The sequence below is a fragment of the Notolabrus celidotus genome, chromosome 14, assembly GCF_009762535.1.
Source record: "Notolabrus celidotus isolate fNotCel1 chromosome 14, fNotCel1.pri, whole genome shotgun sequence".
NCBI lineage: Eukaryota > Metazoa > Chordata > Actinopteri > Labriformes > Labridae > Notolabrus > Notolabrus celidotus.
This window is the reverse complement of record NC_048285.1, coordinates 33,222,511-33,247,663: the sequence shown is the minus strand read 5'-3', so window position 1 is coordinate 33,247,663 and position 25,153 is coordinate 33,222,511. Positions and strand designations below refer to the sequence as shown.

At 42.1% G+C, this 25,153-nt stretch overlaps 1 long non-coding RNA gene across 2 annotated transcripts in view; it reads right to left on the bottom strand.

Annotated features, from left to right (window-relative positions):
- The window catches only part of LOC117824950, a 49,112-nt gene extending 24,385 nt beyond the window's left edge, over positions 1 to 24,727 (bottom strand). For both annotated transcript variants that reach the window (XR_004633749.1, XR_004633750.1), the window contains exons 1-2: positions 24,581 to 24,727; positions 13,655 to 13,825 (exon numbers count right to left, since the gene is read on the bottom strand). This is a non-coding gene — a long non-coding RNA (uncharacterized LOC117824950). The remainder of the gene's footprint in view (positions 1 to 13,654; positions 13,826 to 24,580) is intronic.
- Positions 24,728 to 25,153: the final 426 nt, after the last annotated feature.

Here is a 25,153-nt window from a genome sequence, read left to right as displayed (position 1 = left end):
ACACAGATTTCAGGTAGAGAACCATTAAAAAGTCCATTTTGCATGATATGTCACCTTTAATAAACACAAAGGTCGGTTTTACTCCCCACGTCTGCAGATTTGAAGATCTAGTGGATGATTTTTATTTATCATGGATAAGTGCTAGCGCTAGTTAGCATAGCTACATAGCTACATGTCGTAGCTGTAGCTGTGTATCAAGACACACGTCGACATACTGACAAATAAAACAACAAGAAACACTAAATCTGGGACCAATCCTTCAGAAAGGTCCCGCTGCCTTTCTGGTAGAGGTCGGTTTGACTCCCCACGTCTGCAGATTTGAAGATCTAGTGGATGATTTTTATTTATCATGGATAAGTGCTAGCACTAGTTAGCATAGCCACATAGCTACATGTTTGTAGCTGTGTACCAAGACACATGTCGACATGCTGACAAATAAAACAACAAGAAACACTAAATCTGTGACCAATGGTTCAGAAAGGTCCTGCTGCAGGCGCCTCTCCGTCAGGATCAGATTCTGGATCAGATTCAGAGGGTTGAAGTAACGCGGGTCTGTGAGCAGCCGTGTATATTCAGCCAACATGTAAACATTAGATCAACGTGCTGGAGAGCCGAGGCCACATCCACTTCCTGAGGGGGCGTGGTCAGAGACAAAACAGACTGTTCTGAGGAGGACTGAAGAAGAGGGTTTTTCAGGCAGACCAAAATCTGATTTCAAAGTGTTTTTTTGAGCATAAACTTTAAAGACATGTTTTGGGGACCTCTTAGACCAATATATGTTGATGAAAAAAGCGTGATATGTCACCTTTAAAGATGAAGAATGTGGTTTGTACCTACGACATCGTTGCGAGTGAGAACTTGTAAATGTAAATGATTGTGTTTTAAAATGTGTTGCTTCCCTCTCATACTGGGAACAAACAGAGCTATATTTGTACATCACTCCCAACAAACCTGCACAACTTCACACTAAATCCTATCAAGTTCACTGCAGTGAAACATTTGCAAATCCTAAAGTATTATAACTGACAGAGTCTAATTGTGTTGTGATGCCTCAGCAACACGATGCGGCTCTGACTGTAAATGGCCGGTCACTGTCAATCACCGTCACACGTACACGACTGAGCAGCTTGTGAGCAGCTTCTGCTTTATTTTCACTGCATCAACCATCTATTTATAGCTCAGAGAGTGTGCCCGTCAACCTCGCAGGAAAACATGAAAGCAGCCAAGTCTGCAAAGTTTTCCCAAGTTCTGTACCTGCTGTAATAAAATGAGGTATGTTAGATTTGGCACTTATAGTTCTGCTGGGGAGGAAGTCAAAGGCGGTAAAGGGTTCCTGTTTGATCAGCTGGTACCAGGAAGTAAAATCTGGAGTTTCTTTTTAGGATATAGGAGCTAATGAGGCAGCAGTGTGAGAGTCACTGTCTGAAGTGTTTTCTTTTCAGTGTTTAACTGTACAATTGTCTTTTTAACTTTGTGTTGAGTAAAAGGATCATTTTCCTGCAGCTGGTTCATGCTGTTCATCAAATGCCAGAAGAACAAAATGATTGTGCCCATTAGAGACTTTCTGCAGGGCTAATTTATACCGCGGGCTGCTACACTGACCTTTTCCTCCAGACGGACAAGATAATAATTCACATGTTCAGGTCAGGTTCCCTTAAGGTTAGTGGAAAGGTAAAGTTCCTCTATTTTAAAATCCAGGAACCTTTGTCCACAATTCAATCAATAACGGCCATATTCTTGCATATTTGGGAGTCTTAATGACTGAACTCCGTCAGGGACAGCTGTAGCTTCAGTATGATGCTACATATGTCCACTTCAAGTACTCAGTTTGGCCTCAGATGTTTATATGTATCACTAGCAACATTGCAGAAAGGATCCACAGACTTTATTTAAAACTGGTCCTTTAGATTTCAACCACAAAGAGCCTTTGCATCACTCTCCTCAAAGCAACCAAACATCTTTGACTCACCCAGTTATCTCACCTCACAGGGCTCAAGAGCTGCTGTCTTGACCTGTAGTTTTTTTGGGTGTAGGATCCTTTTACTCATATAAATGTAACGGGTGTGATTGGGGCAGAGCAGGAGCCGACATGTGGACTATATTCCAACATTTATTTACTCTGCAGAAGACAATAAAACACACAAAGTGGCTTCTGGTCTCTGGTTTCTGCACCTCTGCTCCCTCACGGCCAAATTCCACAGATCTGATAGGTTTCTATACTCGTCAATGTGTTAACTTCCACTGGATCCACTCTGTTGCGTTCTGGCTGCGTCTCTGATCCGGCAGGCTGGAGCCCTCCGGATCAGAGACGCAAGACTTGGGAGGATGCTGGAGCACGACGCATCAATCTCAACAGAGCAAACAGAGCGGGACAGGAAGTCAGGTTTCACCAAAACAAAATGAAAACATCCGGTTAATTTTCAGAATAAAACACTCTGTGTTATCACCAGATCGTATTTCACTTAACTACAACAACAAACCAAAGTCATGATGAGCGGAGCCAGGCCTGGAGTCAACAGGTCAGAGGTTTTCAGAGGACCAGAAAGACAACATGGATGAGGAGAGGAGGAGGAGGAGAATCCTTGATTCAGTGATTACTGAGGGAAAACCTCGGTCACGTGATTCCAGCTGTCCGGCGGTCCGGACTGCAGCGGATCAGAGATGGACCGGACACAGATCTGGTGGAAGTCCTGTGTCAGCATTGCAAAACAGAACTGACGGACCGACAGATTAACTGTAAATAAAAATAACTAACTTGGATAAAATCCACAATATGAATGCAAACCAGACTTATCTATAAAGTGCATTTTTTAGTCTGTTACAGACACCAAACCTGCAGCCCTGATGGAGATGATGACGTTCATGCTGTTCATCACCAAGTGACTGTGCCCATTAGACACTCTCTGCAGTGATCACTGATACCACACTGACCTTTTCTCCAGACAGACAGGATAATACTTCACCAGGCCTCTTCAGGTCATCTTAAGGACTCCTCTCAGTTCACAGTTTTTGAGTTTAACTGAGTCTTGCCTGAGAATTTTACTCAGATTTTCATTCAAAGAGTTTGACATCTTAAAAGGTATCCTTACTGAGATTGATCGGCTAATGCACCACTTATTTTTCAAAGCTAGCGGACTACTCTGACATGGAAGGTAGTTTAACAGCACAGACCTGCGAGGTGCTGAGCTACTCCTGCCTGGATTGGTAAGTCTGTTTTTGGTCTTGTGCGAGGGAGAGGAAGACAAGCAATTATTTTTCTGCCATAATGCATGAAAGTAAATAAAGTAAGAGTGCAGAGATCTTTAAAAACAAAGCACAGATACATCCAGTGGTTATTCTTGATGAGAGCATTCTGTTTTCATGTAAGTTGAGAAGAAAGACTAAACTTTCTGCACATCAGATTTCTGTCCGTACCCTCAAACTTGACGGGCAGGTTGTCATCTATTCTAGCTTGCTTCCTTTGAGGCTCCTGCTCCACCCGTGTGGGCTGCCCCGTGCTGAGAATGAAGCAGTTCCATTTTTCAGCCCAAGAGTCGGGGCGGTGATGCAGAGGAGGCTTCCCTGGGAGGAGAGCTGTGCATATATTAGAGCGTAATTAATCTGCAGGAGACAGAGGGATGAGAGGAAATGGATATAGAAAGAGAGGAGAGGATAAGAGAGGGAAAGAGAGAAACAAAGAAAAGGGAAGGATAAAAGTGAGGAGTGGATGGATCAGAGAGAGGAACAGAAAAACAAGAAAGGAGGGGGGGTAACATAGAGCAGAAAGAAGCCTTACTGTAAGTATGTATGTGTGACAGAGACAGAAAAGGCTGACAGAGAGTGATAGGGCGAGCTAAAGAAACACAGGGAGAGAGAGTATAATTACAGAGGTTGAGCCACAGGGCTTCTCTATGGATCATTAGCCAGCTTAAAGAGCCAGGGCTCGGCTCTGTGTGGAGACACTCTGCAGAAAAGGTCACAACTTCTCTGGATGAATACTCGGCAGTCTGTTCGGGCTAGTTTGCTTTATTTATCTTGGCAGTTAGGAGACACTGGCCTGGAGATAAGGAGCTACTAAACTGCAGCGAACAAGAACAAAATATGCAGACATGCAGACAGAGTGGGCAATTTAGAGAGCATGTTTGGCCCCATGGATGCTGCTGCTCCACTGCTGCACTGGGCCAGTAATGTGAGCCCGGTTTACATATTACAAGATGGCAGAGTAAAAGGTCAGCTTGAAGTGTTTGGACTCTACAACACATGTTGCCTGTATCTGCCGAGCTCGTACTGATGCCTTCAGCTTGTCGTTTTTATGCACCCTTATCCCGTCTGCTATCAGGCTTTTAAACTCAGATGGTAGTCGTTTCAGTCATTTTAAATAACATTGGTCGGACAAAGTAGATTATTATCTTACTGTTATTTATTACACTTCATATAAACTAAATTAACTTATTGCTGTCCTTCACAGACCCTCTGGTCTCATGTACAGATCCGGTGCTTGACTTGTAGCATGTATATATGTAGCTCTAGTTAAAGTTCAGACAGGAAGACTATAAAGCAATCACAGCAGTTGCTTAACTCTCCTCTCCCTCGTTCAATAGCTCACCCGCTTCCAGCTGCACGCTCCTGAGCTGTCATTGGTTAATCAGCGGCGGGTGTCATCCAATAGCTCAGTGGCACGCCCTTATCGTCAGCCTATCAACTCTCTGCTGTATTTTTAAATGTGTCTCTCTCTCCTGCTAGTTCCTTCATGCATTGATGGCATGCACCCCCCCCCACCTCTCTACCTCCACCTGGTCTCTGCAAAGTATTCAATTCCTGGAATTCATCAACCACTACCACCAGAGTCTGGACTCTAGGGGGTTTCTTCTGCTGCCAAATTCACACATCCTACACTCACATTATCCCCATAGAGTCCTTACGCCAAAGATTTCTGTCAAGTTTCATTATTCATTAAGTTGTAATAAATAACATTTAATCTTCACACACTGTCTCCTGTTTGAAATGATGGATGTGTTGTAAATGTTAAATGTTGTATGGTAAGATATAAATGAATTGCCCTTCTTGGAATCAATAAAGTTATCTGAATTAGGGATGGGCAATATTTTCGAATATTCGTTCATTTTATAAAAATCGAGTTTCTTTGAATATTTTCTCATTTTAAAAGTACAACTTTTCATCATTTTTACCAGTGCCTGGTTGCAATACGGTATTCCCGCCAGACGGTGGCGACAGAGCGTCTTAAAGCTGCTTGCTAACCGCATTAAGTAACAGAAGAAGAAGAATGCTAACTGCATTAAATAGCAAAAGAAGAAGAAAACATGAGCGACAGTCGCAGTGATTTTCTCTGTTCCTGAATCTCACACTACTACACATGTGTTTCCAGAGACTGAGCATGACTGTAACATGTAAACACACACGCAACGCAGCATCACAGAAACACCGACGTACAGATCAAGACAGACGCTGTCAGTGTCCCCTACTAGCAGCACCTCGTCCTGCTGCTGGTTAACGAGACTGACACACAAATGGGATGTTAATGGGACAGGTGTGTGTGTGTGTAGGGGGGTGATTATTCAAATAATCTGTGAATAGATGCCAATGATTATTGAATAGTGCTTTGGCTTGAAATGCCCATCCTTAATCTGAATCTCTTCTTCTTCTGCAGAAAATGCTGGATTTGCAGGATTTGTTGTGTTTACTCTGTGAATGCAACTCTGATCTCTGCTCTACCAGCACAACAGCTCTCTGACATTAAGAGGGAATGATACCAGGTAACTTGTTCAGTGTTTTTTCAAACCCACACACGTGTTTGAGAAGAACCCACTGAGTGGGATTATTTACATGCTGAAAATAATGTAAAACTTGCTGGCGCTGTAGATGTGCTAAAGTACTGAGTAAGTCAGAAAAAGGAAGAGGAAGAAGCTTGTGTGTTTGAACACACATCAGACAAAAACACCTTCAGAGCCTCAAACTTCACACAGTCATCGTGGCGTCAGCACCACCCATACTGTAAGTCATGCTTACTTGTTGAAACTTCAAAGCAGCGAGCACTTGGCATCCCAGTAAACCAAACTAAAAAAGAAAACCTTGAGGATTTGCATCCTACATGTGCAACACATGCTGTTTATGTATGCAACAGGGGGCTTGGAAGGAGTCCATTAAACAGCTTATGTTGCAGTTCTCTTCCAGGTCTTATATGCAGAAACCACAGAGTCCACGCGAGATGAAAGAGTGAGCCGTGTGACGGCTACATCAGCATGTCTCAGAGCGCCTGTAATGATATGGTGCCTGGCACTGGTTTTCCCTCTTTAAGCGGAGGATTACAGCATTAAAGAGGCTTGTCAGGGCTCTGTATTACCAGACTCAAAATCAGGTTTGAAGTCACACCGGCTGCAGCTCTTGTTAGGCTGAAGCAAGCTGCTGGAGCACAGTCATTATCAGACAGAACTCCTGCTGATCTGCACACACACACACACACACACACATGCACACATGCACACACACATAAATGAGTCATAAATGGACACCATTAACGATTTGCTGAAACCATCACAACCCATGGACACTGGTGAAACTCAACCATTAGCGAGTCATTGTGTGGAACACAACGTTAATTGCCTGTTTGGCAAAGACTCCCCAAAGAAACACTAGAGCTACTGAATGAGCACTGAGGTTAGCTCTATTGTTTGCTTCAGTCTTTTTTTATTGATCTTTAAGCAGAAAACAGACCATTATCTCCACACACAGACTCATCAGAGCAGAATGTGATGCTGCATCGTGACCAGAGAGGTGTGAAGTATTTACTGACAACATAATTAAACAAAGTTAACTACAATAAAACAATGCAAGCTTCGATTTTAGAGCCATCTGTACCACATTAAGGTAAGAGGTCCAACACTCTGTGAGACAGTGGTGGACCACTGCATTAAAAACAGACATGACTCTGTAGTGGAAGTCACTGCATTAAAACTACAGGCATGACTCTGTAGTGGAAGTCACTGCATTAAAACTACAGACATGACTCTGTAGTGGAAGTCACTGCATAAAACAAGACATGACTGTAGTGGAAGTCACTGCATTAAAAAACAGAAATGACTCTGTAGTGGAAGTCACTGCATTAAAACTACAGACATGACTCTGTAGTGGAAGTCACTGCATTAACACAGACATGACTCTGTAGTGGAAGTCACTCCATTAAAACTACAGGCATGACTCTGTAGTGGAAGTCACTGCATTAAAACTACAGACATGACTCTGTAGTGGAAGTCACTGCATAAAACAAGACATGACTGTAGTGGAAGTCACTGCATTAAAAAACAGAAATGACTCTGTAGTGGAAGTCACTGCATTAAAACTACAGACATGACTCTGTAGTGGAAGTCACTGCATTAACACAGACATGACTCTGTAGTGGAAGTCACTCCATTAAAACTACAGGCATGAATCTGTAGTGGAAGTCACTGCATTAAAACTACAGGCATGACTCTGTAGTGGAAGTCACTGCATTAAAAACAGACATGACTCTGTAGTGGAAGTCACTGCATTAAAACTACAGACATGACTCTGTAGTGGAAGTCACTGCATTATAAACAGACATGACTCTGTAGTGGAAGTCACTGCATTAAAACTACAGGCATGACTCTGTAGTGGAAGTCACTGCATTAAACACAGACATGACTCTGTAGTGGAAGTCACTGCATTAAACACAGGCATGACTCTGTAGTGGAAGACACTGCATTAAAACTACAGGTATGACTCTGTAGTGGAAGTCACTGCATTAAAACTACAGGCATGACTGTAGTGGAAGTCACTGCATTAAAACTACAGGCATGACTCTGTAGTGGAAGTCACTGCATTAAACACAGACATGACTCTGTAGTGGAAGACACTGCATTAAAACTACAGGTATGACTCTGTAGTGGAAGTCACTGCATTAAACACAGACATGACTCTGTAGTGGAAGACACTGCATTAAAACTACAGGCATGACTCTGTAGTTGAAGTCACTGCATTAAACACAGGCATGACTCTGTAGTGGAAGACACTGCATTAAAACTACAGGTATGACTCTGTAGTGGAAGTCACTGCATTAAAACTACAGGCATGCCTGTAGTGGAAGTCACTGCATTAAAAACAGACATGACTCTGTAGTGGAAGTCACTGCATTAAAAACAGACATGACTCTGTAGTGGAAGTCACTGCATTAAACACAGACATGACTATTTAGTAGAAGTCACTGCATTAAACACAGACATGACTATTTAGTAGAAGTCACTGCATTAAAAACAGACATGACTCTGTAGTGGAAGTCACTGCATTAAAACTACAGGCATGACTCTGTAGTGGAAGTCACTGCATTAAAACTACAGGCATGACTCTGTAGTGGAAGTCACTGCATTAAAACTACATGCATGACTCTGTAGTGGAAGTCACTGCATTAAAAACAGACATGACTCTGTAGTGGAAGTCACTGCATTAAAAACAGACATGACTCTGTAGTGGAAGTCACTGCATTAAACACAGGCATGACTCTGTAGTGGAAGACACTGCATTAAAACTACAGGTATGACTCTGTAGTGGAAGTCACTGCATTAAAACTACAGGCATGACTCTGTAGTGGAAGTCACTGCATTAAAAACAGACATGACTATTTAGTAGAAGTCACTGCATTAAAACTACAGGCATGACTCTGTAGTGGAAGTCACTGCATTAAAAATAGACATGACTCTGTAGTGGAAGTCACTGCATTAAAAACAGGCATGACTCTGTAGTGGAAGTCACTGCATTAAACACAGACATGACTCTGTAGTGGAAGTCACTGCATTAAAAACAGACATGACTCTGTAGTGGAAGTCACTGCATTAAACACAGACATGACTCTGTAGTGGAAGTCACTGCATTAAACACAGACATGACTCTGTAGTGGAAGTCACTGCATTAAAAACAGACATGACTGAAGTGGAAGTCACTGCATTAAAACAGACATGACTCTGTAGTGGAAGTCACTGCATTAAAACAGACATGACTCTGTAGTGGAAGTCACTGCATTAAACACAGACATGACTATGTAGTGGAAGTCACTGCATTAAACACAAACAGACATGACTCTGTAGTGGAAGTCACTGCATTAAAAACAGACATGACTCTGTAGTGGAAGTCACTGCATTAAAAACAGACATGACTCTGTAGTGGAAGTCACTGCATTAAAAACAGACATGACTCTGTAGTGGAAGTCACTGCATTAAACACAGACATGACTCTGTAGTGGAAGTCACTGCATTAAACACAGACATGACTCTGTAGTGGAAGTCACTGCATTAAAACTACAGACATGACTCTGTAGTGGAAGTCACTGCTTTAAAAATAGACATGACTCTGTAGTTGAAGTCACTGCATTAAAAATAGACATGACTCTGTAGTGGAAGTCACTGCATTAAAAATAGACATGACTCTGTAGTTGAAGTCACTGCATTAAAAATAGACATGACTCTGTAGTGGAGATCACTGCATGGGATCAAAATCACCTCCAAAAATCACTGCATCTACAAATACAGGTCAAAACTGATCCATTCAAACAAGAAAATACATATAAAGTTTAATTTTCAACACGTCTTCTCACTATTTTCAACTAAGTAAAGGCTTTAAAAGACAATCAAATTATTGTTTTATCAACAATAAACAATGCATCCCCCCTTTTGGAGAATTGGGGTTGCAAAAAAAGAGTTGAACCAAATTAGAATAAATAGATTTAAACTAAAACAGCCCTGGCAGCAGCAGAAAACAGCACCTATTGATGAAAACAAAACATGCCATTTCCAGCTGATTGAGTCCACTTGGATTCAAGTGTTGGACACAATGGAGACTGATGGGATAGCACTCTAAACCACGCCCACACCAGGATACAAATCAACACAAAATATGCAGGCCTTCATTTTCAACAAAGTGCTTTATGTTTATTTGTAAAGGGTGCACATTATCACTGCTTACTTTATAAAAACAAACAAACAATAACAACTCTACCAGCTGCAGCAGAGTCAGCTGAGGACACTGATGAGACATGTGCCTGATATAGAAGAACAATCTGAGAGTGACTGAACAGCAGGTCTCACAGGTGGAGTTCCCTGAGGCAGGTTACAGTGAGATGTTCTAAAATGTAAAACTACTCAGACCACTGTCGATGACTGCGGCGGATAATTAGCGTGTGACGGCTCCTAATTGGTGAGTAATGCTGAGTCATCTTCTCAAAGTTTGGTTCCTGTGGCTGCAGGGAAACTAAGTTGGCCGAGCCTTTGAGGAAGTGTTTGGAACCCCCAGCAACATCTTTGATGCTGACTGCAAACATGAGCGCAGAAAGAAAACTGACAAACTGTACACGCAGAATACTGAAGACCTGTGTGAGCACAGCTCAGGATGTTAGAACAGGAGACAGCAGCCTCAGCACGGTGTCCCACTTTGACATGTGTTACTTTAGTTTTCTGAGCAGGAAGAAAGTCCAGAGTTCATATCGGCTCAGCTTGTGGACTGTCAGGAGTTATTCTGAGGACTTACATCAGTAAAGTTGAAGGCTTTGTCCTTATTCAGTTTATGTACATCCATTAAAAGTTATGCATTGTCATTCATTCATAGCTCATGTAATCAGACAATGTGGACTCATCTATGATAAGGTTAGGGGAATGGACTTCTCAGGCCTTACAGCATGTTTCATTATTGGTCTGAGGGCCATGGACATGACAAACATTTTCATAACCCAGACCAAGTTGTGTTTTCTAAATGTGTCCAAGAGGTTTAGTTTTAAAAAATTACTTTTCAACAGTAATCCATAAAAAATGAGGCAAAAAATTTAGTTAGATAAATGAATAAATCAAATTAAATAAAATACAATTAACCAAATACAAATTAAATTAAACTGAATTAATTAAATAACTTAATTTATTAAATACATGAATGCATAGTGAATAAAATAAACAAATTCAACCTAACTTAACTAACTAAACTAAATGGAATATAATTAAATTAAATGATATAAATTAAATACAGTAAACAAATTAAATTAAATTCATTAAATTAATGAATGGATAATAAATACAAAAATAAAACTTTACTAAGATAAACTGAGTAAAATAAAATTAATTGACACAAATTAAATACAAATAAACAAATCAAATTAAACTTAATAAATTAAATAAATGAATATATAGTGAATAGAATAAATAAATTCAACCTAGCTTAACTAATTAAAATAAATAGAATATAATTAAATTAAATAAATTGATATAAATTAAAAATAGTAAAAAAAATTAAACTACATTCATTAAATGAATTAATGAATAATAAATACAAAAATAAAACTTTACTAAGATAAACTGAGTATCATAGAATTAATTGACACACATTAAAAACAAATAAACAAATCAAATTAAACTTAATAAATTAAATAAATGAATGAATAGTGAATAGAATAAATAAATTCAACCTAGCTTAACTAAAATAAATAGAATATAATTAAATTAAATAAATTGATATAAATTAAAAACAGTAAACACATTAAATTAAATTCATTAAATTAATGAATTAATAATAAATACAAAAATAAAACTTTACTAACTAAGATAAACTGAGTATCATAAAATTAATTGACACACATTAAAAACAATTAAAATAAATAAATAAAACTTAACTAAACTGAATAAAATAAGTTTCTATAAGTTAAATTAAAGTACAATGACTCTTAGAAATTACACTTAACAGACTTAAGAGTATTCAAACACACTGCACATTCATGAGATAATAGACAAAACTGTGAACTGTCATAGGAGGGTGTGTTGCAGGGTAACACTTGAGCAGTTAAACATCTGAACAATATTTAACTATTTACACTTCCCTTTGAAATGCTGGAGTAGTTGTGTTTTGCTGCCTGAAAATGGAAGTGAGTGTGTGGTGAGTCGGTGGCAGAGCGGTGTGGAGGGAACATGGTCCCTTTACTCTGTTGTGTATTAAATAACAACAAAGAGGGGATAAAAAGAAACCAGCTCTCATTTATATTATTTACATACAGAGCCAAAGTCTTAGAGCGAAGTCGTTGACACATCAATGCATAGAAATGATAAAAGCTGCAGCTTCAGAGCCCATTGTCACTAAATGGATAAAGGAGGTTCAACTGCAAAGTTGTGTCAAATAAAATAAAACAAAAACACATCACAAGGGAGATTTTAGAAACCAGGGAGTTCTGATCAAAGAGGTTAAAAGATATAGCAGCGCTTTGAGAAGAGAGGCCACAATAACAGACGAAAACAACGTCCAGAGATCTGAAAACTTTCACTCTCTAACAGAGAATGTGCCACAACTCCTCAGCTTATCATCTAAAATATAATCTAGATTAAAGAGCAGCAGTGGAGGTAATGTGAGGGATGAGTGATCCTCATAAAGTAAAGACAAACGATGGGTTTAAATGTCTGATCAAATTGAAATCATAGCCCAAAGAAAAGGGGCGTCTGATGTTAAGTCCATGTTTCTCTTGACCCTGTCCAAAGCATTACATCACTTAGGAGAACCACCAACATGAAAACTGTCAGCCTCTCCAAACAGGAGCCATGCTGACTCTGATCAGCTGTACGTAATACCTATACTCTCGACAAGTCCCTGAAACAACCCCACTCCAAAACCCCAAACTCCCCAATTGAACCCCTAAATGTCTGAAACTTAAAGCACACCCTTCCACTGGAGAGGCGATTTGGGGCTTTTCTAAGTGATGTTTCACATCAACTTGACAACAAAACCTAAGGTCATTGTCTTGATGTGAAGGCAAGCAAAACTTTCCCACTGTCACATAGTTGAGACGCTGTGTGTGTGACTGTGTGTGTGTGTGTGTGTGTGAACAGCAGCTCTGTGGCCCTGTGCAGCTGAAGGCAGCAGCAGCCTCTGCATGCTGCTGATTGACAGCAAAGTGGATGAGAGCTGAGTGTTGGCGCAGCAGTAGGGGGTGTATAGAGAGAGAGAGAGAGAGAGAGAGAGAGAGAGAGAGAGAGAGAGAGAGAGAGAGAGAGAGAGAGAGAGAGAGAGAGAGAGAGAGAGAGAGAGAGAGAGAGAGAGAGAGAGAGAGAGAGAGAGAGAGAGAGCAGCTCTGCGAATGTGTGATCTTTCCAGTTTCAGTTTCAAAGGCTTGTTATTGGCTGTGCTCAAGGTCAGGGACCCTGTTATGCAGAGACTTTGAAGTCAGAGCGAGAGAGCTGAGAGAGCTGCGAGGGAAAAGGTAAAGAAACCGACATGTGTGGAAATAAATGAAGAGCGCTGGTGTAAAATGAGTTACAGATCCATAATGACCAGCGCAGTGATTTGCTGGATAAAAGTGAGCCTTTAAAAGAGCAGCTGCTGAGTAATTGGTTGACTAAACGCTGTCAATGCTCATTGAGACTATTAACAATTAAATGTGTCTGAATGGATTAAAGCTCTTGTTCTGGGTTAGAAGTAATGAGCAGCCGCTAATAAAAATCTAATGCAATAAATTAACAGACATTTACTGCAAACACAGAAATCAAACAAGACTCCAAACTTAAACATTAACACTCTACATACACTACGAACATTCTCAAATCTTACTCCGGGCCTTTTTGGATCATTAAAAGGAAAGTATGAGTCAGGTAATGATGAGTGATGTTATGGCTAAAAATGTTACCTGAACAGGTGAGGTCCACGTGAAAGAGATCAGAGTCCAAAGCAGCAAACGTTGAAGGAGAAGAATGAAGCCGATGCATCAGCGCCCAAAGCTGCAGTTCGCTGAGTGGCCACTAGAGGCTGGCTCCAAAAGTGAGTCGATTCCCATGGACTCCAATGTAGAAACATCCATCTGTAAAACAGAATAAAACATCTGTATCAGAATCAGAATCAGCTTTATTCGCTAAGTATGCTTGAACACACAAGGAATTTGACTTTAGTAAACTGTGCTCTCTTTGTACAAGGCAGAATAGGAATAAGAATAAAAACTACAATAAAAAATAAAATAAAAATATAATAACAATAACCTTAGCTATAAATACAAAGAAACAACAAATAGGCTTGACTAATATGTACAGCCTAAAATAATATGATAAAGTGCAGTGGTGAGTAGCAGAGGTAGTTTTACATTATAAAATAGAAGTTAAATAATACAAAAAATAGAAATATGGAATTCTGTTTTGAGAATTGTTGCATTGTATATCTACATGTATATTTACAGAGAGTATTTATCTGACAGGTGTGACACTGTTATGGTTTAGTGTTCATCAGAGTGACAGCCTGGGGGAAGAAGCTGTTCTTATGGCGGGTTGTTTTGGCGCACAGTGATCTGTAGCGCCTGCCGGAGGGGAGGAGTTTGAAGAATTTGTGTCCAGGGTGTGAGGGGTCAGCGGTGATGCTACCTGCCCGTTTCCTGGCCCGGGACCGGTACAAGTCCTGGATGGGGGGCAGGTGGACACCGATGATTTTTTCTGCAGTCCTTATAGTCCGCTGCAGTCTGTGCTCGTCTAGTTTGGTTGCAGAGCCAAACCAGACAGTGATGGAGGTACACAGAACAGACTGGATGATGGAGGTGTAGAACATGATCAGCAGCTCCTGGGGCAGGTTGAACTTCCTGAGCTGACGCAGGAAGTACATCCTCTGCTGGGCCTTTTTTCTGATTGTGTCTATGTGGGAGGTCCACCTCAGGTCCCGGGAGATAGTGGATCCAAGGAACCTGAAAGAGTCCACAGTAGACACAGTGCTGTTCAGGATGGTGAGGGGGGGGAGTGGGGGGGGGGGGGGGGGGGGGGGGGCTTCTCCTGAAGTCCACTGTCATCTCTACCGTCTTGAGCGGGTTCAGCTCCAGATGGTTCTGACTACACCAGAGTGCCAGCTGTTCCACCTCCTGTCTGTAAGCAGACTCGTCTCCGTCCTGGATGAGACCGATGACGGTGGTGTCGTCTGCGAACTTCAGGAGTTTCACCGAGGGGTCTCCTGAGGTGCAGTCATTGGTGTAGAGGGAGAAGAGCAGTGGGGAGTATGAGAGTGACATAATAACTGCATTGACCATTTGATTCATACGGCGGCTACAAGTCATCGATAAGAGATCTCGGGGCACTGGTGGCCTAGCGGTCTAAGCGCCTCACTTATAGAGGCTAAAGTCCTCATCGCAGAGGTCGCTGGCTCCACTCCAGGCCGGTCTACCCCCACTCTCTACTCCCCACATTTCCTGTCTCTCTTCATCTGTCCTATCAATAAAGGCAAAAAAAGCCAAAAAATATATTGGGAAAAAAAAAAGAGAGAGTTCTGACTGTGGGTGGTTTCATGATGAAGCTGATCCTTCCTCTTCAGGTCCTAACCTGACCTTGTGGAGTGTCTCTGTGAGCACCGAGCTGTTGTTGTAAATATTGTAAAAACATCATCAGAGTCTAAAAAACGAGAGTGAGGAGAGAAGATGTTTCTTCTGATTTGATTTGTTGTTGTTTTTGTTGGAGAGTCAGAAAATCTCAAGGTCAGCCTATTTTCACTTGCGCAATATTTCTAAAATTAGACACTTCCTGTCTCAGAGCGACGCAGAAAAACTAGTCCATGCATTTGTTACCTCCAGGTTAGATTACTGTAACTCCCTCTTATCAGGCTGCCCCAATAAGTCTCTGAAGACTCTTCAGCTAGTTCAAAACGCCGCAGCTCGAGTATTGACTAGAACTAGGAAGAGAGAGCACATCTCTCCAGTGTTAGCTTCTCTACACTGACTCCCAATAAAATGTAGAATAGAATTTAAAATCCTTCTTTTAACCTACAAAGCCCTTAAAAATCAGACACCCTCGTATCTTAAAGAGCTCATAGTGCCCTGTTACCCCTCTAGAACTCTACGCTCCCAACATGCAGGCTTGCTAGTTGTACCTAAAATATCTAAAAGTAGTATGGGAGGTAGAACCTTCAGTTATCAGGCCCCTCTCCTTTGGAATCATCTACCAGTCAGGGTCCGGGAGGCAGACACCCTCTCCACTTTTAAGAGTAGGCTTCAAACTTTCCTTTTTGATAAAGCTTATAGTTAGAGCTGGATCAGGCTTGGAACAGCTTTTGTCATGCTGCTATAGGCCTAGACTGCCGGGGGAACTGGCACACTGACACACTGGGATCCTAGCTCACCCTCTTCCCCCCAACCCCCTCATCACTTACTTTAACTCTGCCTGTCCCATTAAAGTTACTAACCATAGACCTTTCTGGAGTCCCTGAGCTCCCTTGTCTCGTAGATTCCTCTGAGCTGCCGTAGACGTCCTCCTGCTGCGGACGATCTGGACTCCAGCTGATACGGACGTGCTGGACTCCAGCAGCAACAGCTTCTACGACTCGTCTCATCACTATCACTTCTCTCTCTTACTCCCCTCTATCTGTCTTTCCAGACCCAACCCAGTCGAGGCATGATGGCTGTCTAACATGAGTCTGGTTCTGCTGGAGGTTTCTGCCTGTTAAAGGAAGTTTGTCCTCTCCACTGTAACTAGCTAAATAATGCGAGGTGCAATGCTCATGGTGGATTAAGGTGGGGTCAGACTGAGTCTTACCCTGTCTTGGTGTTGGGTCTCTGTTCATAATTTGACATAGAGTGGTCTAGACCTGCTCTGTTTGTAAAAGCGTCTTGAGATAACGTTTGTTGTGATTTGGCGCTATACAAATAAAGATTGATTGATTGATTGAGAAAAGATCCCTCTTTGTTTTTGGATTTTATTGAGGAAAGGTTGTTTTCTTACTATTAAAGCGTGTCTTGTTAGTTGTTTTGGCACAGCTCTCTCTCTCTCTCTCTCTCTCTCTGAAGTTTGTTTTCCTCTCTGTAAATTAGCATCAGGACCGGCTCACAGAGAAACCACACCACTGTCAGTAAACAGATGTCACCATCAGGTCTTTGTGAATGAAGCTGATGTTTGAGCGTTCATTATAAAAGGTTTCGACTGTCTGAGCAGAAAAGAAAGCATCGCCTCTTCAGGACTCTTCCAGAAACAAACTCCTGAACTTTCCTTCTTGTGTTTGTCCTCAGACGACTTCTCTCCCAGACACAAACAGACTGCAGCTTTCCAAAAGATGAAGTAGACACAGGCAGCAGCAGCAGAAGCAGCAGCCGGTGTTTGCCTCCAGATTAAACCTGAGTTGTGTTTTTTTTTACTGATTCACCTCCTTCCCTCTGGAGGTGTCTGTAAAAAACTTGGTCATGTCTTCTTTTGACACACTGTGTGGTTTTCATCGATTCTGCTGCTCTGGAGGAGAAGACAGATTATGGCTCCTCGGCCTTGGCTAAAGGGATGCCGTGATGATGCACAGCTATTAAGGTGTGATCGTAGCTCAATGCTGAAGCAGTTGTTCGACATGCATCACGCTGTAGGAATGAAAGAAGTCAGATTCTGAGGAAGCTTTAACTGCAAGACATTAACAACAAAGTGATTCAGCTAAAGAGGCTGAAGGTGAGAGATCAGGCAAACATCCAACACCCACATTATGTCTCTATCTCTGCTTCTAAACCTACAGGAACCCTTCTGATTAACTATGCAAGTAGAATAGACTTCACAATAAAAGTCTGCAGTTATTTATTAAAACTCAGCCGCTCCAGGGTTTACACTTTGGCAACACCACACATCAGATCTCCTGCTTCTCTAAACTCAGAGGGAGAGACTGAAAAAGTACATCTCATGAATCTGTGGTGATATTTCCCTTCAGGGCGGCTGTTTCCCTCCTCTCTCTGTGTGTGTGGATTTGTGGTTTGTATGTCCTTTCTGGGGGGGGAAATATCCACTGTGCACAAGTACTTTTGAATCTCATCCACGAAATGTCACACGCAACGCATAATACCAACACATCTGAGACAAAACAAACCCCACGACTGACCTTTATGGCGAATAAATACTGTTGAAAGTCACAGAAGTATTATAAACTCCATAAACATCGCCACTAGAGACACATAAATATGGATAAGTCAGGACATCATGCAAAGCTGGAAGGTCATCCTGTGTGCATGTTTCTGATTCAATGATTTTCATTTAGAGGGTAGAGTGAGCTCTTTCTATGTTTTTACACCTTAAACCCTCGCCTACTCTTCCACACACACACATCCCCTCCTCCTGGAAACACAACCTGCTGTTTCAGTTTCATCTGAAGTGCAGACACAAGGCTGTTTATGTGTTTTAATAAGGCCGACCCAAGAGAGGAGAAACCTTTGACCCTGGCAGTGCTAGCGCTGCAAACACAAACCCTTCCGCTTGCAGCTGTAATCACACTCTGAGCTCTTCTTGGACACACGTGTGGAAACCAACAGATTTAGGATTAACGTGAACAACCACCAAAATATATATCTACCGTTAAATATGGAATATAGATCAGATTGATGTATAAGAGGCAGTCTGATTCAGAGAGCAACGGTCAAAGGCTTTCCCTTATCCTGCTAACTACAGGTATGCTGGATGATCTACTGTAGCATTGCATACATTGCACGGCTCAGATCCTCTCTCTCCTCCTGCTGCAGAAACCCTCATCCACGCCTTCATAACCTTCCGACTTCACTATTGCAACAGCATCCTCTACAGCCTCCCCTCCACCGACCTTAAAAAACTTCAATATGTCCAAAATTCAGCTGCCCGATTACCCACCCACTCCCACTCCAGAGCCCACATCACATCCATCCTTCAGCACCTCCACTGGCTCCCCATTCAGCACCAAATCCACTTCAAGATCCTGCTCATCACCTACAAAGCCCTCAATAACCTCGCCCCCTCTTACCTGACCGACCTCCTCAAACGCCACTCCCCATCTCGCCGCCTCAGATCATCAGATGCCGACCTCCTGTCCCCCTATCACCAAGTCCAAGCACCACACCTTGGGGGACAGAGTCTTTGCCATCGCTGCCCGACTCTCTGGAACTCTCCCTCCACACATCCTCAACTCTGACTCTCTCCTCTCATTTAAAAACCACCTCAAGACCTTCCTGTTCCAAAAAGCATACAACACATGACCTCTAACCCCACCCCACCTCTGTCCCTGTTTAGAAAAGCGTTATATCAATTATAATTATTATCAACAGTGGTGAGGTATGGAGGGATTTTGCAGAGACCACCCCATACACTGGTCACTTTTTGTTTTATCCACAAGACTTATTTACTTCTTAGTGCACCACTATTTCCTGTAAATGAATTGCTATGATCTAACAAGGGAGAAAAGCTGTTAAAGAGGACGCTGTCAGTCTGATCCACCTCACTTGTATCCAGCATGCTTTGCACGGCGAAGAGGCCTCTTGCTGCAGGACGATAAAAACACCCATCTCTGCATTCTACACTGGTGTGTTGACCGCATCATTGCACAACAGTTGTGTAATAGTTGCAGCAGACGTAGTTTAATTGCAGATAGTATGATGCACAAACATCTAAAATCTAACAAAGCTAACAAGTCCAACATGAACTCATCGCAGATCAGAACACTGAGTTCTAATGAAGTCGGCAACTTTTTAAAAGACATGTTTGATGGCGACCAAGCCAAACATCAACACTCCTTTGAAAGATGTCCTTCAAAAAAAGAGCTAAAAGGTAAGACAAGGAAGTCCTCTCTCTTTCCAAATATGATGAAGCTTGGAAGCCAAGTGGATCAGCATAATGTCTTCACTTTATCCAAATGTCTTGTATGTTTAAGTCAGGTGTGGTAGAGGCAACCATTACTTTCCACGAGCGCCAAAATATCATTATTTCCAAAGCTGTTCTTTTATAGAAGCCCAGACTGTCAAAGTTTTCAAGTTGTTTAAAAATAAATGAGTTAAGACCTGCAGAAACTGATCCCAGGGAACAGAAGGATGAGTGTCTGAAAAGCAGACTAGACTTAAATCCACCAAAGCATGCCCTCTGAAGAAAACCGGACCAAGCAAAGAATCCACACTATCCCAAAAAGGCTTCATTTTTAAGGTTTGAAACACACTGTCCTCACAAAGATAGACACATAAGAGCAAACACACACACACAACACAGTCAAGGAGTTCACTTTCAATGCCTCAAGTGAATAGAAGTTGACTGGAGGCTGATTCGTGTACAAACGCTCCACTAGGCCTGCCTCTCTGACTTATAGGAAGGATAATGAATGGAGCACAATCAGCCGGCCTGAAACCTCCCAACGCCGAATCCTTCCTGAGAGAGAGAGACGCCGAGAGACGCTGAAGCTTTTTGATTTGAGAACGGAAACATTTGTACATTAACTTTTAACAGCGTATGGATCTCTTTTTACAGCTTGACAGCGCAGAGATGGAAAAACTGAGAAAAGGGAAGAGTTTGAGGAGTTTGAAAAAGTTCTGGTTCTGTAGTGTGAGGGCTGAAAATTAAGAGAGAAGAGAGGAACTTTTTAGGAAACACTGGAGCTGAGGTAGCTGAAGTAAACAGGATGTGAATGCACACACCAGATCTCTTTGTTGAAAGGTGTCTAACTTAAAAAGGACCTATCAGACCAAAACTCTAAACCACAGTACAAACAGGTCGATCACTACTTCACCAACAAGTCCTGAAACCATCACATGGACTGTTACATCATGCAGGTTCACGGCAATCAAAAACAGCGCCACGAAAAAGAAGCATTCACACTTCATCTGTGCCACAAGGTGTTATTAAATCACAACATTTCATCAGGTGACGATTTGAAACAAAACCCTGAGAGGATCAGGAGGTTGAGACGTTGTCATTTGTTGTGATAATTAACTTCTCGTGTCAGTGAGGACATGTGTTGACTTTGATCCTGAGATGAAAAATGTAATTCAAGTATGAGACATTAAAGTAGTGATGGGGAGTTCGGCTCTTTTCAGAGAGCCGGCTCTATTAACTCGGCTCCCGAAGAAGAGCCGTATGTTTTACCTTAACTTTGCAAAAACTAATGGTTTGTGTTGAAAACCCTTTAACAGTGTTTTTATGAGAAGCCTTATAATTGCCTAATTTTGTGCATTTATTCTGTTAAAAAAACATTCTTACCTTTGTTTAGTATTTTAATCAAACTTTTTCATTTTACAGATTAACAAGAAAACTGCAAACATATCCACAGACCAGAACCAGGGGTTAGGGTTAGGGCTAGGGCTAGGGCTAGGGCTAGGGCTAGGGCTAGGGCTAGGGCTAGGGCTAGGGCTAGAGCTAGGGCTAGGGCTAGGGCTAGGGTTAGGGTTAGGGTTAGGGTTAGGGTTAGGGTTAGGGTTAGGGTTAGGGCTAGGGCTAGAGCTAGGGCTAGGGCTAGGGTTAGGGTTAGGGTTAGGGTTAGGGCTAGAGCTAGAGCTAGGGCTAGGGCTAGGGTTATGATTAGGGATAGGATTAGGGTTAGGGTTAGGGTTAGGGTTAGGGTTATGATTAGGGTTAGGGTTAGGGTTAGGGTTAGGGTTAGGGCTAGAGCTAGAGCTAGGGCTAGGGCTAGGGTTATGATAAGGGATAGGATTAGGGTTAGGGTTAGGGTTAGGGTTAGGGCTAGGGCTAGGGCTAGGGCTAGGGCTAGGGCTAGGGTTAGGGTTAGGGTTAGGGTTAGGGTTAGGGTTAAGGTTAGGGTTAGGGTTAGGGCTAGAGCTAGGGCTAGGGCTAGGGTTAGGGTTAGGGTTAGGGTTAGGGCTAGAGCTAGAGCTAGGGCTAGGGCTAGGGTTATGATTAGGGATAGGATTAGGGTTAGGGTTAGGGTTAGGGTTAGGGTTATGATTAGGGTTAGGGTTAGGGTTAGGGTTAGGGCTAGAGCTAGAGCTAGGGCTAGGGCTAGGGCTAGGGTTATGATAAGGGATAGGATTAGGGTTAGGGTTATGATTAGGGTTAGGGTTATGATTAGGGTTAGGGTTAGGGTTAGGGTTAGGGTTAGGGTTAGGGTTAGGGTTAGGGTTAGGGTTAGGGTTAGGGTTAGGATTAGGGTTAGGGTTAGGGTTAGGGTTAGGGTTAGGGATAGGATTAGGGTTAGGGTTAGGGTTAGGGTTAGGGTTATGATTAGGGTTAGGGTTAGGGTTAGGGTTATGATTAGGGTTAGGGTTAGGGTTAGGGTTAGGATTAGGGTTAGGGTTAGGGTTAGGGTTAGGATTAGGGTTAGGGTTAGGGTTAGGGTTAGGATTAGGGTTAGGATTAGGGTTAGGGTTAGGGTTTGATTCAGAACCGAACAAGCAAACAGAACCAGAACCAAACTACAACAAACTGAACCAGAACCGAACCAGAACCGAACCGAACCAGAACCAAACCAGAACCGAACCAAAACCAAACCAGAACCAAACCAGAACCGAACCAGAACCAGAACCAAACCAGAACCAAACCAGAACCAAACCAGAACCAGAACCAGAACCGAACCAGAACCGAACCAAAACCAAACCAGAACCAAACCAGAACCAAACCAGAACCAAACCAGAACCGAACCAAACCAGAACCAAACCGAACCGAACCAGAACCAGAACCAAACCAGAACCAAACCAGAACCGAACCAAACCAGAACCAAACCAGAACCAAACCGAACCAGAACCGAACCGAACCAGAACCGAACCAGAACCAAACCAGAACCGAACCAGAACCGAACCAGAACCGAACCAAAACTGAACCAGAACCGAACCAGAACCAGAACCGAACCAGGACCAGAACCGAACCAGAACCGAACCAGAACCGAACCGAACCAGAACCAAACTCCAGCAAACAGAACCAGAACCAAACTCAAACAAACAGAACCAGAACCAAACTCAAACAAACAGAACCAGAACCAAACTCAAGCAAACAGAAGGATTAGGGTTCGGTTTAAAAGCGACTAGGGAGCTCAGGGACTCCAGAAAGGTCTATGGTTAGTAACTTTAATGGGACAGGAAGAGTTAAAGTGAGAGACAGGCAGAGAGAGGAGAGAGAGGGAAAGACAGGATCCCAGTGTGTCAGTCTAAGCCTATAGCAGCAGAACTAAGACCTGGTCCAAGCCTGATCCAGCTCTAACTATAAGCTTTATCAAAAAGGAAAGTTTGAAGCCTACTCTTAAAAGTAGAGAGGGTGTCTGCCTCCCGGACCCTGACTGGTAGATGATTCCAAAGGAGAGGGGCCTGATAGTAAAGTTGTGTTTCCTGACAGAACATCTCATCTGTGTTCCTTTAACGGTCAGACGTTTCTCTCACTTTGAACATTTCCTGTTGAAAGGTAGAAAAAGGTTGTTTCTTCAGCAGAAATTAAAGCCTTGTTGCAGATGGTCTTGTTTGCTCTTGTAGGTCATAAAGAGTCATCACTGTCAGCATCACTCACAGGAGCTTTAATTATGTTTACTAGCTTTATTATTCCATTACTTTGTCTTCCTCTGAGGAGATTTTGCCTTTGATTCCACCTCAGTGATTGTTCTGTGAGAGTTTAACTCTGACTTTAATTAGAGTTAGTAAACATTGTACATACACAGCTTTTATTTAGCTCAACAGATGATTCCCAGCTGGGTTTAAATCAGGTAAAGGCATTACATTGACCTCCAAAGGAATGCATTTTATTCTGAGAAGTGGACATAGTTCCCATTACACTCCCCTTTTCTTAGAGTATCTTAGCACCGTGCAGATAAATTCACTTCAGACAGACTCTGAAATTACTCGGCAGTGTTGTGACCCAGGAAATTAGAAATTGAACCCAATTGCAGACGAGCGGGAAAGGCAAAGATTCCATTAATTCATCGCGAGAGAAATACTAACCCTGACAGGCAGTCAAAGTGAGGGTGGCAGAAAGGCAGGTATCAATACAGGCGGCAGGCTCAGGTTGGTTCAGGTGACACAATGCAAAACTCAAGGAGAGATTGCAAGTAGGGAAAGCTGAGAGTGTGTGAGTTTAAAAGTGCAGACGGAGTGTGTGCAGGACTGATGAGAAAAGTTTGAACAGGTAGGTTGAGAGGAGGTCAGGTGACTGGGAACGAAGGGAAGGGGTTACTGCAGGACAGACCGGGTGCTTTGAGGTACCCTTCGTTGAAAAAGCAATACAAGGAATCGTTCAGGGTGGAGGTTTTGTTCTCATCAGAGCCTTTAACTGTGTGTCTGACTGTTTTACGCCTAAAATAGTGAAGAGGGGTGAGTTTCAGAGACGAGGCGTCACTCACTGTCACTCATGGAGACGGAAATCTAATTTGTCAGGGTTCTGTTGGCACTCCTTCAGCATAACATGTCATAAACAAAGAAACACGTGCTCTGATGCCAGGCATATTCCACCTGTCCCCCAAAACAACAACAACAACAACAAACAGGGAGCAGAGACTCTGAACATCTAAAAATATCTGCCGACATGTCAAAATCAAATGTCAGAGTTGATCTGATCCATTCCAACATGTTCTCCCTCCTGATTCACTGCTGCCATTTTAGACTTAACATTTGACATCAACATTACTGGAGATAAAAACTCTTGGAATAATAATAACATTTAATATTGTTTGTCTTTGCAAAAGAAGCTGCAGCAAAGGGTCAGGAAAACTACAATAAAAACAATATATAATATGTTCAACCAAAGCTTGCATAATCAATGCATTTAAAACACAGAACACACATCCACAACATGACATGCACATGCTCATTTGCATAATAATGCAGAAGTGATTAGCATAACCGTGCACACCTGTTTCAGGTAGGAATCTACATTTCAACACAAAGCAACAATATAAACTTCAATCTCACCTCGCAGGCTGCTCACCTTCTTTTCACTTGTAGTCCTTTTAGTTTCTTTACAATAAACATTCATATTTAAATGAACGTAGTCCTCTCTAGACTTCTCTGGAGCTTATTCTAAGGTGCTCTCTGTTTCCATGCTGTCTGGAACACTAATTAGTGATCATTAGTTCCACTCTAGTGCAACGAAAATAAATGGATGGACAACCAAAAAATAACACTAGGACTGATAATGAGGGAATGATAGTGAATAAATCACATCAAAAAATCTCCACAGGAACATCATTAAATGCCAGAATGGTTAAAAAAAAGATAAGCATGCAGGTGTTTGAAAAAAACATAAAGGTGGATCCATTTATAATTTTGAAATCTTTCAGTTGAATTTTTCTGTTTTTTGTGTTAGACATCAATTCACACATCACAACATGTTTCAACCAAAAAACATCTGCAAACAGAAAAACAACTTAACAAGGCAATCCAAGCCTAACAATCTACCAGGAGTCAAAATAAAATATGCAGAGTATAACAACATAATGTATTTTAGGCAAAACAAAACAGCAGAAGAAGAAAATTAATAAATAC